We start from the raw sequence: 15,292 nt of genomic DNA on the forward strand, positions 1-15,292 counted from the left end.
TGTGTGTGTGTGTGTGTGTGTGTGTGTGTGTGTGTGTGTGTGTGTGTGTAGTGATACAAAGACTATATAAGAAAGACAGGAAAGCAGGAGTAATCTCGCGTGAGCAATGGCTGCTTTAATTGTGCACGTTGTCAACAGCTGGTGGTACTAATTACCCTTGTGCTGTCTAGCTGTCTGTTTGTTGACGAAAACTTTACAGCGAGTTTACAGTTTGAAAAAAGAGAAGAGAAAATAATCCAAAACTTGTTTTTCATGTTTTTCCCAAGGATAAAGTCTTGTACGCACGACTTGAGACAACTATGAACAGTAACATATATAGGTAACATTAAACACAATGTTAGGGACCAAATCAACTGGACGATTTCATCAACAATCATGCCATATCAACCAGGACATATTTCATTCTTTAACATTAAAGCAACATATTTACATACATAACCTGTAATTGGTCCACGTAAGCCTAATGATCCTGATGAAGTAATTATGCAGATAAGAGATGATGGGAAATACTCTAACAATAATGAGCTTGAAAACAAAGTTAATTAGCATAAGTGACTCGTCAATAAGTAAGCTCAAGAATATTTTTTTCTTTAATTACAAAACTGTAGGTATTGAAGAAATATGGTATGTACTTCCTCATATCTAAAACCTTCGCCTTTATCTTTGTTGAGTTTGTGGAAAAATGTGGTTGTTTGTTATCTATTTGCCTTGGATTTATCCCATCCTTGTTTTGCTGCAACATTATTTGATGTCTTACTTTATATTTCCATAGATTATTATATTTTTGAATGTTAGTGCTTGTTCTATTGGTGTCATTAACTACATAATCTTATATAAGTATACAAATTATTCATAATTTGCATATATTATTTTCTTTGCCTTTTATCTAATAATGTAAGATGTAGAATCTATGATTTTAATCTCCTACTATACGTTGATCTGTTGTTGGATGGACAGCCTAGTCTATATGTCATTTTCATGTATGAGAACTTCAATATTTTCTAGTTCTCTTTCTCTTTTCTTTACTTATATTATCTGAGCCTTGCATTTTCTTCATTGTATTTTATTGTTTTTGTGTGATATTTTTATATCACATATTACATGGGCAACATCTTTGGTTGGTTTCATCTTTGTGTTACGGGAATTTTGTTGTGTGTATATATTGTTATCCTCGTCTAGTATTTAGTTTTGTTTATTCCTTATTTCACACTAAGTTAAGAGAAATTTTCCCCCATTTACCCATTACTCACCAGTACCATCAGTTCAGTATACTAATATTAAACACAGACCACCACCACGCCATACCGTTTTGTGATGAGACCTGAAGTCAGGTTAGCCTCGCCCTAATTATTGGCATAATGATTCATCTCTGATGATGATGATGCGCCCCTCACTCACACTGTCCGAAAACACACTTCACTCCAAGGACTGACACAGCCACACACACACACACACACACACACACACACACACACACACACACACACACACACACACACACACACACACACACACAACACACACACACACACATATATACATACACACACACACACACACACACACACACACCCACACACACACACACACACACACACACACACACACACACACACACACGTGTAGTGTTGTAAACACTGGGTTTCACAACCGTCCACACACTAGGCTCGTGCCACATCGTGCCATATCATGGCTGGAGTGTGTGGACTGCACTTGTCAGGGAAGCTCAGCCCCACAACATGGCCAGCCGTAGCCGAGCACGGGTATCGCTCACGTGAGCCAAGATGGCATCATGGCAAGATATGAGGGGCCTCGCTGGACAGGCTTTAACCCTGAATGTGTGAGCGTCCATGACTGACAGCTTATATTGTGTCATAACAACAGCGGCTGCTTACACGAAGTATTGATGGAAATATAAGTCAATTCACCGCTGGCTAAACGTGTTCACCTTCTCTAACATACAATAAACCATTACACCAGCACATGAACCCATACTATATAATAGCAACCTTGTAATATGGATCTGAGAATTCAGTGATTGCAAGTCGTGTGATTACTTAAATACTATTGTATTGATATACCTCCTCCTCCATCTGTCATGAAGGTCAACCTTGTATTGTACTCCAACACTTGCTGATCATATCATACCACCATAAAGCCACTCACTACCCTGCTATCACACATTATCTTTTCTAACACGTGACGTGGTGCTGACGTCAGCTACACTGCTATAATGATACACATTATCTTGTTGTAAACATCACTTGGATATGATGCTTCGGGTTTTCATTTCTTATGATAATATAACTATATAGTTCATACTGCTTTATTTGTGTGGTTAAGCACATTGTGTAGAGAGATACACTGAAACACGTTCTGGTAATCACAAGCTACAGAATAACTGGCAGCTCAGGAGGCCAGGGTCGAGTGTGTCATAACATGGTAGAGGTTCAGAATAATCTTTTAGTAACTGTAGTAGTATTTTGTCTACACAGATATCATAATAAACTTTGAATCCACATAGATAATATTAAACATGTACATATACACTTGTAGATATATCTATATGTATCTAAATGAGGCAGATGAATGTGTTATGTACTTACAAATGTTACTGAAAGCTTAAAGATTCCGGTAAAAAACATAACGACTGTTGTGATAAATGTTTTTTTTTTGTAATAAATGTGTATTGTGCTGCATTTTGTGGCCGTCACAGGGCCAAGATCGTTCAGCCAAAATCCGTTAAGGTCTGGAAGAAGTGATGAAAGGCGTTGAGAATATATATTTATTAATAATTACAAAACACAGACTATGTTCTCCTCTTGGTGTCTAAAAGATGACCCAACACAAGACGACTACTTGAAGATCAAAGTTTTTAGACATTTAACAAATTATTTGCTGTTACGTCCCTTTTCTCTCAGCATCATTTATCTGGTTTACTTCGAAGAACTGCCATGTACTACCTAATATGATCATTCAGTATAGATATTTCCTGAATGATCTTCAACAACGTGTTGTATAACTCTATTGTTGACATTATTTCGTGTAATGGATCAAACATTACAAAGTTGTGTCCATCCACACAGGTGTTACACGTCCCAAGTAGAGATAATTCCTAGATATGGCGTCTGTCTAACATAGATATATTATCTGTTAATATTTGTATAATATTCCCCTGCTGGATGGTACTTAAGACTTTCGTATTAAAGTTGATCAGTTGTAAGTGATCAAGCATTACAAAGGTGTGTCCATTGCCACAGGTGCTACTGATCCCGGGTAAAGGTATTTCACCATCTTTGTATCTTTAACCTTCCTAGTTATAGATGTTTCATCCCTGATTCCAGCCTTACAATCGATTTTTCCTCCTTATCCTTATCATATAATTAGTCAGTTGAAGTGCAGAACACGCTTTTCAGTCCAGCCACTTTACTGTGTTTCTCAAATGATACCATTGAAATGGTGTTACCGGACTCCAACTGTAAGTAGTTACACCTGGAGTGACAAGTCACCATCGGCAAGGCAAGTAACCCACGAGTAACTGAATTTGTCTTGGCTGTGACTTGCTCTTCCATTATTTATATATATTAAAATCTGACAGTATGAATCAAAAGCCAGAGGAGGAGGAGCAGTACACATTGCTCATAATGTTTATGTATTGGCTTTACATCTCGACTAATAATTGCACCTACGTCTTTCTCCTTCTTTGATAGTTCTATTTCTAAATCTTATGATGATCCTCTAATTTGCCTGCTATTTGCACAAGGTATATCATTTTGCGCATACCTACAGTGAATATCACTGGCCACCATTGTACACTGTACAACGAGACGCTGGTCATCTTTCTGCAGTCGTCTTGCGTCATCGTACCAGTTGATAATGTTGGCTGATTTTGCCATCGTGAAATTGCTTTTAGTAATCAGTGTCTCTTATAGATATCAAATATCAGGAAAATCTATCAAACTCGTAAACACAATTTGACTGCATGTGCGAAAAATCGGATATAAGTTTCAAAGATTTTTCTGAAGAGAAGTATAGAACATGCACATATCATATCTATTGTATCACATATCAGTTCACCAGCTAGATATACCATTATAACATATTATGAAACTAATATTTGTCCTGATTCATGTACAAGGACCATCTTCTACACATGACCAATATTTCACAACCATCACAAAATGATTCACTGATAAAGCCAGTGTATGTAATGTCCTTCCTTTTCCTCAGCTCATTAGGCATTTTCCGTGAACCAACCTATATGTTATTTGTCCCCTCATTTGTGACCTTGTAGTTGTTGTACGGTGGAGTAATGCTTGACTTGCTATACTGAGGGACAGACACACTGACACAAGCCATTATTGGATAAATTGACAAAAATGAAGAGATAAATGTCTTGAAATATATGTCAAGTGTAATGATACATCGACTTATGTACATTTTAGGAATCATTTACAAATTCAAAACATAGAATTCATATGATGGCATAGTGTGTTTAGATAGATTTCTAACTCTTAATGTTCTTATCAGTTCAGTCCAAGGAAAAAAAAAGTGACAAATAAAGCCAGATAACAGTGTGTCATAAGACCAGAGCCCCTGCCAAGCTGGGACTTGGCCAAACATAAACAACCACTTTCTTATAGACGATTAGTCAAGGTTCTGGGTCGAGCACCAGGATCTATTGACCTCCGACATAATATATTTTCTCTGATCCTTCATCATCACCACCACACTCCCGGCACCCATCAATAAACCCTTCCCAAATTCCTCACTTCCTTATAAACTCGTCCCTGTAGTCAACAATTAAGAAACCTAAACCGACCAAAAAGCATTACGTTGTTCAACAATGTAAACCCCAGCTAGGGTGAGCCTTAGACACTCTTACGGTATATTGTGATGGACGAAGGATTTACTACCCTGGTAATGTATTACACATTTACTTATTCTAACAACCTATCACTGATTACCGTTAAATACATATGGCAAAAATATGTTTTACTTGTGGACTTCTAGTGAAAATACATGGGATATCGCATGCAAGCTAAACATTTGATACGATAATAAATAAGATTTCATAACTTTTCTGGAGCACAAGGTACAGAAATATATGTAACGTGATATCGTTAAGATTAGCACATCTAACATAAAAATTTCTATTTTGCAGATAAATGTTTTACATGTAGAAATCAATAATGTTTTCAACAACATAAAGATAATTGCGTCAGTATCTATGTTGCTGACTTTTTATCCGGGTTTTACACACTGTAGAAAAGAATTGTTTAGAGAAAAGTAATGTAATTATTATCAACACAAGGTTCAAGGATTCTAAGTTATGAGTTTCTACTCTTCAAAATGTTAGCATCATCCACTGAGAAAACTTTGAAAAAACAGACTTTTATTTTGTGTGATGAGAACTAATGACAAATTATTTACGTTTTTCTTAAGAATATTCTTTATGAATCAAATGAAGGTATTTTGTTAGATAAAAAATTTACATCAGTAACAACGAGAGATAAACAATCAATATTCATAAACTTTATCTTTGATGAATTAAAGTTCATCAAATGACAGATAAAGATTATTATATACAATTTCCAACAATCTTATTGACATCATAAAACCAAATATGATTAATAAATTTTTCAAATCATCAAAAGTAAAAGAAGAAGCCGTCCGGAGGTAAGTTGTTTCCCCCGGCGTAAACACTTATAGGCGGAATCCGGTAACACCTCTTGAATAGCATGTATAAGACAGAGTAGAGTGGCTAGGCTCAGAAGCATGTTCTCCACTTCAACTGACTAATGATATGTTAAGACAACACAAACCACATACATCGATTGTGAGGATGGAATCAGGGATGAAACATGTATAACTAGAAAGGTTAAAGATACAAAGATGGTGAAATACCTTGACCCGGGATCAGTAGCACCTGTGGCAATGGACACACCTTTGTAATGCTTGATCACTTACAACTGATCAACTTTAATACGAAAGTCTTAGGTATTGTCCCTCAGGAAAACTTTTTATAAATATTTATAAAACACATATATATGTTAGATATACACTATCTCTAGAATATATCTTTACCTGGGACGTGTAACACTTGTGTGGATAGACACATTTTGTAATGCATGATCCATTACACGAAATGAACTTCACTAACGAAGAGTTATACAACGCGTTGTTGGAGAACATTAATCAAATACCTATACAGAATTTTTATGTTAGATAAGAGGCATTTATTACAAGTGAACATAAGAAATGATGAAAGAAAAGGACGTAGATGTAGATGTTTTATTAAGAGATGAAATATTCCTGCCTTAAATGGTCTCTCTTATAATTGATTTTCTGTTAGATACAAACATGCTAATGTAATCTGTTCCTTATGATCATAAATGTTTATGTTTTTAAAACGTTTTTATCATGTCTTAAGGATTCTGGCTTACAGACCTTGGTACTGAACAACCATTATAATGCAACACAGTACATATTTATCATAAACGAATTATTTATCACAATAACCATTATGTTTGTACTAGATTCTTTAAGTCCTCAATCACGTTTGTTAATATATAAGAAATTCTTTCTCCACATCTCAATGCATAACATATATCTACACGTGTGGAAATATATGTATATGTTTTTATATTTTTTTCCTCATCTTTTCTAATCAACCTACAAGGTATATGTCTAAAGAAAATACTGGATAAAATCCTAAGTTATGTGTGTGTGTGTGTGTGTGTGTGTGTGTGTGTGTGTGTGTGTGTGAGCACACATAGTAAAGGTTAAGGGACGGAACAACACGAGTGTACAACTCTCTCCCGTAATACATAAATACTAATCACACACACACACACACACACACACACACACACACACACACAGAGCGGCGCCAGGCTGGAGGCGGGGCATCGTGACGTCACAGGCAAGTCCCTCCCCCCGCCAGATCCAAACATGTGTTGTGTCTGGTGATGGCGGTTCAAGATTTCCCACATTTATATTGATCTTTACATTATCATCCACTCCCAAAGTCACCTGGCATTCTTGTGTTTCAACAACAGACGTGATATATGCAACACCAGGCAAACATTGTACCATTATCTGATAGGTTAATTGGTGCAGAATCAAGAACCAGTGAATTTCATCGCCGCCATAAGTAAGTAAGGAAGGTGACTTTAATGATGATAAATACGACCTGGTATGGCTGTGTCTACACACTACCGCCATCTGGTCAACATTGTACATATGATCATTTAAACTCTGACATTTAAACACAATTTTTCAAAATTCCTCCCACAAACGCGAACTTAAAATCCATCCATTCAACTCCGTCATTTATTCAGGAACATTTAAGCGTCAGTATTCGAGCGTTATCATTTCAGCTGCGTTATTTGATCAGAGACTTTTAAACTACATTATATAAAGACAAACATTGAAAGTATGTCATTTAAACGAAAATTTGTGCAAAGCGTCATTTAAACTTAAACTTTTGATCCCGTCAATAACTTTAAAATTCTCTCAAACAACTGCGAACTTTTAAACTCCGTCAAATTGCAGCTGTTTTAGGAAATGTCTCATTTAATTGAAAAAAATTATAGTCACTTAATTCAACGATATCCTTTGAAGTCTGTCTTTATATAATGAACCATCAAACTCCGTCTCTGGAAATAAACATAAGCTTTAGTTCAGTTACTGGAAAGGAAGTTTGTACATTCTATTGAAGTCCATCACTTAACGCGAACTTTTAAATGCTTCCATTTCCTGGGCCATTCATTCCCTGGCTACCATTCATAATATGGCCTTTTAAACTCTGTGTCTACGATGTTCTGTTCACCGTTGTCCACAGTATCGAGATAGCACCAGGAACATAAGATAATGCTTCATACCCTCACATACATTCCTTACCTGTCATATGTAATGCAACGAAAGCACAGCCCACAGTCCAGAACCAGGCCCTACAACCCTGTCCGTGGTTTACCCCATTTGATTCATATGTCCTGCTTCAGTTCACTGATAGCAGGTCGTCCCCTGTAAATCACATCGCCCTAGTTCACTTTATCCTATACACGCCTCTCACGTGACCTTGAGCATATTCAGGCCCTGATCACTTAAACTCTTGTTCACTTCCTCCATCCATCTCCAATATGGCCGCCCTATTCTTGTCCTCTACACTTCTGACACATGTATCCTCCTTTAACCTCCCCTCACTCACTCTCTCCAAATGTCTAAACCATTTCAGTACACCTTCTTCAGCTCTGTCAACCATGTTCTATTTATCATGACACATCTCTCTTACCCTATCATTACTTACTGGATCAACCCGCGTCACACCACATGTTGTCCTCAGACATTTCATATTCAACACATTCACTCCATCATCAAATCTTCCTCATACTGTCTCTACCTTCACCGCCGACTGACATCACTCTTCAAGCTCAGGAATGTCTATACCATCTTTATTGTACCTGAGCCGCGCCCCAGCCAGGTCCTCCTGACTAACTAGAGCCACACACACACAGGCACCACCAGCTGGACACAACACACACAATCCTCCTGGGTCCATCTCACACCACCTACCAAGATGTGCTCATCTGGCTGACCCCGTCCACCCCACCAACACCACCCCTGACCCCCATCACCCCCGGCACAATGACCTCTCTCTCTCTCTCTCTCTCTCTCTCTCTCTCTCTCTCTCTCTCTCTCTCTCTCTCTCTCTCTCTCTCTCTCTCTCTCTCTCCTCATCCCCACGGACCGCCGTTCGTCAGTACACTCGACTTGTACCAATCACAGCTGGAACACAGAGATATAAGACCAGTCCTATACCTATTATTGTGAACGTCATCAACAATCCAGGAACAAGTACACAAGCTAAGCAAGTAAACTGCTGCTCAGTTTTCCACTTATCGACTTAGTTAAGACAAACAAAATATTACCAGGTGTACCACAGTGTTGTGTGCCCGACTGACTCAGTAACATCATTACTGGAACTCCACCAGAGTCTGTGTTGTCGCTTACCCCTCCGGAGCCACAGCCGACCGACCCCACATAAATAGCAATTGATAGTTTGAGGAAAATAATGATTCCTGCCTTAAAGGTCAATAGTGAGGAATGGTCGGTCTTCAAGATTATTGCTCTGATGTTAACAAACATGGCCAAGTGAATCTGGTCATTTGTAGTGAAACGTTAATTCTATTATGGAAGTGAGCAATGGAAGGAGTGATGCAGATTGATCAGGTGGAGGAAGTAGGTGAGGTAAGGTGTGGTGATCAGTCACACCATTTACATGTTGGTCACAGGAAGAGTTTAGTAAACACTATCGTCTCTCACAAGAATGAACCAGGTTTGTTCTGGAGAAGATAAGAGGGAGGGAGGCTGCCTAGATGGAAGAGGTCAATTATGGTAAGATTACTGGAATGATTGACATTATTATATCTGATGTAGGAATAATGAGCCTCATAGTTTGCCTGATCTTCGTAACGTTCATCACGATCACTTTATGTAATAACTCACAATGATATATAATCTCCACATCTCACTCCCTCACTCATACTCTAGTTCTTTAATATAACACCAGTGCAAAACATAATGGCTCACTAACCAAAGATATTAGCGCCGTGTGCCTTAATTACTAATTCATCCTCATTCTTAATAAAAATAACAAGAACATTCATCTACCAAGGCTTCTAATGAATCTAATAGTCTATCAATGATGACATTTATATTGATCTTCCTTCAACCTTCTGAAATGTTAATCTTCTTTCATGTGTGATCTTAAAATCAGTTCAGGTTTTGCCACACTAAAACCTTAAATTCATCAACTTGTTATTTTCAACTACTTTCCCATTCCAACTGAGTGGAGCAAGACAACCCTTTTTTATTGAAGGATAAGTTATGAAGGTTCACTTCTCTACCTCTCGTCCCAAGCCTCTCTCTCCTGTCCAGCCTGACTCTCGTCCCAAGCCTCTCTCTCCTGTCCAGCCTGACTCTCGTCCCAAGTCTCTCTCTCCTGTCCTGCCTGACTCTCGTCCCAAGCCTCTCTCTCCTGTCCTGCCTGACTCTCGTCCCAAGCCTCTCTCTCCTGTCCAGCCTGACTCTCGTCCCAAGCCTCTCTCTCTGGTACAACCCAACCCTCATCCCAAGCCTCTCTCTCTGGTACAACCCAACCCTCATCCTAAGCCTCTCTCTCTGGTACAACCCAACCCTCATCCCAAGCCTCTCTCTCTGGTACAACCCAACCCTCATCCCAAGCCTCTCTCTCTGGTACAACCCAACCCTCATCCCAAGCCTCTCTCTCTGGTACAACCCAACCCTCATCCCAAGCCTCTCTCTCTGGTACAACCCAACCCTCATCCTAAGCCTCTCTCTCCTTCAAAGCCTCACTCTCCAGCCAAACATCTTGTGTTCAGCCTCTCTCATCCCGAGCTTTTCTCTCCTACAAAGCCTCACTCTCATCCCAGGCCTGCCTCTCCCTCCCTCTGCACCAGCGGTATTTCAACATTTTCAGTGTTGCAGGTCCACATGAATTTGGGGAAGAATTAGAAAAATTATGGAACTCTTTATAATGTGTCCCATTTTCTCAACGTTGCTTGAAATCTTACAGTTGCATGTGCCGGGCTACCACAATAACCGCCACCTGATTGCCACTCTCCTGGAGGAGGAGGAAGAAGCCGATGTTGTGATAGTAAACATCACATGATGCATCACTAATGGTCATAAGATCAAACATTATGGCTACACATCCCGACAATCACCAGACTGTGTGTGGCACACCACGAAGGACGGAGTCGCCCGCCAGTCTTGTACGAAGCACAATACAATATCTCGCTACTTCCTGCCGCTTTCAGTACTTTCTATCAGTCAAGATACTCACACTACGTACGTACGTACATCGTTCTATTATCCTTTGTACATCTTCACAACTGGCGTTTTGGACCTTATCTGAATGAGTCAGATCAAATGGTTATCAAGGATACAGAACACATAACACTTGGCCACTGTCTTTTTTCTTTCATACTCTATTTTTCATATTTGTTTGCCATTTCCCGCAAGAACAAGGTAGCGTCAGGAATAAGTGAATGAATCCTAGAGGGAAACTTAGCTGGGCTCCTTCCTCTATTCCTTCATTTGAAAAGTAATACAGAAGGGGAAGATTTCCAACCCCCCCAGTTCCCAACCCTCAGTCGCCTTCCACGATATGCAGAAGATACGTATGCAGATAAATAGACAGACAGGCAGACAGACAGACAGACACACACACACACACACACACACACACACACACACACACACACACACACACACACACACACACACACACACACACACACACACACACACGGAGTATCGCCGAGAATGGATAAAGGCAAGCAAGGTAAGAATATGTACATGTGTATATATATTCCTATGAGTCCACATGGAAAACGATAAGTTCCCAAGTGCACTTTCGTGTAATAATCACATCATCTGGGGAGACACAAGAGAGAAATATAACAGTCAGTTGATATACATCGAAGAGACGTAGCTAGGACGCCATATGGTAAACATGTGATTGTCCAAGACAGACAACGAGTGTATCATAAACTTATCATTTTGCAAATTCTATCAACAGCAAAGTTATCTAATTTGTATAGACCATCACTAATATTAAGATTATAATTCTTTGTGTATTTAATAAAAGAAGATTCAATGATTTTTCTCGTGGTAATAGAGTCAGAGTTAATAACTGAGATGGCATTACTCCAGTCAGTACAATGATCATAGTTTTTAACGTGATTAAACAAGGCATTTGATTTTTGTCCCGTTCTTATACTATATTTATGTTGCTTAAGTCTAACAGAAAGATCCTTACCAGTCTGCCCAACATAAAATTCATCACAGAGAGAGAGAGAGAGAGAGAGAGAGAGAGAGAGAGAGAGAGAGAGAGAGAGAGAGAGAGAGAGAGAGAGAGAGAGAGAGAGAGAGAGAGAGAGAGACTGCACAACCATATTGCCTCCATATGTACTGAGACTCACAACAGCGATACGCCTTACTTGTATATGGTTCATTCAGACCAGACGAGCTTAGCCCACCTGGACAGACGTGAGATGAGACGCGGAATATGACGGTAACATTACCATGTCACGACAGCCACCGACCCACCGGTGCACCACGGATCAGGCGATGCAGAGACGGGCAGCATGATGACGACCCTGGCTGCACCTGGACACTGGGGACGTCCAACATGATGACGACCCTGGCTGCACCTGGACACTGGGGACGTCCAACATGATGACGACCCTAGCTGCACCTGGACACTGGGGACGTCCAACATGATGACGACCCTGGCTGCACCTGGACACTGGGGACGTCCAACATGATGACGACCCTGGCTGCACCTGGACACTGAGGACGTCCAACATGATGACGACCCTGGCTGCACCTGGACACTGGGGACGTCCAACATGATGACGACCCTGGCTGCACCTGGACACTGGGGACGTCCAACATGATGACGACCCTGGCTGCACCTGGACACTGGGGACGTCCAACATGATGACGACCTTGGCTGCACCTGGACACTGGGGACGTCCAACATGATGACGACCCTGGCTGCACCTGGACACTGGGGACGTCCAACAACAGCAGATAATAATGTGGACGAGTCTGCCTCCGCTCGTCAACCACCACCTTACGCTGAAGCCTCATAATGACTGGATGGAGGAAGGTATGGCGATACACCGTCTGTTTACACTTCATGTTTCTCTCGGTTATAAAACTAAAACAAGAAAATAATACTAAGTTTTAGTATTTGTATTGTATGACTACAGTTAACCCTTGTGTTAGTAATACAGTGGCCGGAGTGGCTACTGTGACGTTGATGTAATATCCATTTGATAAATCTCTATCTAAATATGACCTTCAGTCATAAAGACTGCACCACAAACCTTTCATTGCCTTGAAATCTTAAGAGAATCAATGTTAACCTTTGTATGTTTTATATATGATCCAGTGACTTTAACCCCAGCCACCGTTGTACACAGTCATATCCCTGATATGTGGACACCTGGAACGTTGTAGATAATTTATCATGAAGGTCCCAGTACTGTGTCCACGCCATACCCACTCCAACAAAGGGCGCCTGTGGACGACGATGACGTAGGGAGGCTCTTCAAGCAAACCTCATCATAAGTTTACAAGGACGATCTCTTTGTGTTTTCTGTCATCTACTAAGGAATATTTGTCAAGCGTTTGGTGTGTCCACAACTGTTTTATACCTTCGGAGTTATATTTCTTCCTCTTGTGTATCACTAACATTGACTCTCGGGTCGCATGAGTTTCACTACAACGAAATTCGCAGACGTTACTAAAGGTGAGACGTAAGACCACGTCAGGTAGTCAACAGATGCGACAACTTGACATAACTACCGTTAAATGGTACATTGGATTGTGTTTCCTGCTTGTTTAATTCTTGCTTTGTTTGCATTAACATTTGTCTATTGATTTATAGATTATGGCTGGAGGTAACCATTGTCAACTCTTCATAATTAATGATGGTCTGTGGTAGGTTTACTCCCTACACCCATCATCCTTCTTGGTCCCAAATCTATTTCAGGCCACCCAGACCACTGGTGCCTTGTGGATGTACCAATGTGACCCTATGTTCGTACAATTGTTCTTAAGCCCGTTTCTTAGGCAGTGTTACCTCTGTGTTTTGTGAAAATTGTCTCCTTACCAGCGAGTATTGTAAGAAAATGGTTTAATAGTCTATCTTGCAACTGCATCAGCTACTACAGATAATCAGAAAGTGTAAACATTCAGCGGTTCATGAATGCCAAGCGGTTGTTCAAGCCAGGCAAAATGTGTGGATGACCTTGACGGAGTAAGCAATGTGTTGATGAAGTTATGGCCAGTGGTGTGGCGAGGGAGGGTCTGGGCAGGCAGGACACGATTGAGTGATGTTTCGTATCGTCAAGCCTCATTCCTTCCCTTGTCTATGTTTTACTTTTGATGACATTCATAGAGAATGCAGCTAAGGAGTTACGTTTTCTATACACAACATAGATGCTATTCGTTTTTACAAAATCGTAGTTTACTTGCAAACGGTAAAATCACTCATATGTAGCTTTGCCAGGTTTCCTCCTAAATTTGTTCTCCATATTAGATTTATCATACGTCAACGTAACAACTTAAAACAGAGATGGTCACGAAGTACAAAGATTAAAAATGATGAAAGGCTTTGATAATCTCGATCTAACAAATTACCTAAGGCTAGATCTTCTGATCTAAGTCGTATTAATGGATGCAGTCTGGTGGGAAAACATTCTACCTTCACTGAGGCCAAGTGTTATTTGCTCAACCTAATTGTTAACATACAGACTGATGATTCCCCTGTAACTTCCATGGTATACACACTGACCAACTTGGCAAGTGGTACACCGAGTACAACGCCACACCTCCTGACTCCTTCCCAACCCACATGATGAAGGTCATGGACAACTTGTATGACCGCTACCTAACATTACCTGGACCCAAGATGACATTAAAAATTATTGATAAATTCTATCTTGCTTGAGAGAACAAAATCTTTAATACTAAAGAATGATGGAAAGAAACAGCAAGATAATATCTTGGGGGATAAAGTGTGTCGATCACCGCAGACAAAATTGAGGATACAACATAGAATAGAGAATTTGTCTCTGATGATGCTCTTGCCTCCTCTGACGTCCACATGTTATCCACATAAACACAGTACGTTACTACAGTACATACAGTAATATCAGTCGTAACAACACTATGTATGTAGTCGTGATTACCGTAACATGTGAGTGGCAAGATTGGATGACGTAACGTAACAATATCAGACTTCATCATTCTCAATAGTTTAGGTGGATCATGTAATATTTGACGTTGCTTCATGTTTTATCAGATGATAAAATGATGGCTGGCCTAATGACCTTCACAAGTCAGTGGTCATTAAATCCCACACAGCAACCAACCACTCAGGATGACCAGGAGGGAGCCACCTGGTGCAGACCAAGTGTACCAGCCTGGTGGAGAGGGTCAACTGCTCCACCTCAGGATAAGAGCTGCTCAAGTTCTGTAGTGAGGGACACTCCAAGTGGCATGTGAAACTACCAGTCTTAGTTATAAACTACCGCCAGCCCACCCGGCCGGTGGGTGGGTGGCTGTGGCCAACATGAACCCAGGGACTACACACACACACACACACACACACACACACACACACCGCCCACTGACCTGACCACCGGCCGGTGGGTGGCTGTGGCCAACATGAACCCAGGGGCTACACACA

The sequence above is a fragment of the Panulirus ornatus genome, chromosome 58 (assembly GCF_036320965.1).
Source record: "Panulirus ornatus isolate Po-2019 chromosome 58, ASM3632096v1, whole genome shotgun sequence".
NCBI classification, from domain to species: Eukaryota; Metazoa; Arthropoda; class Malacostraca; order Decapoda; family Palinuridae; genus Panulirus; species Panulirus ornatus.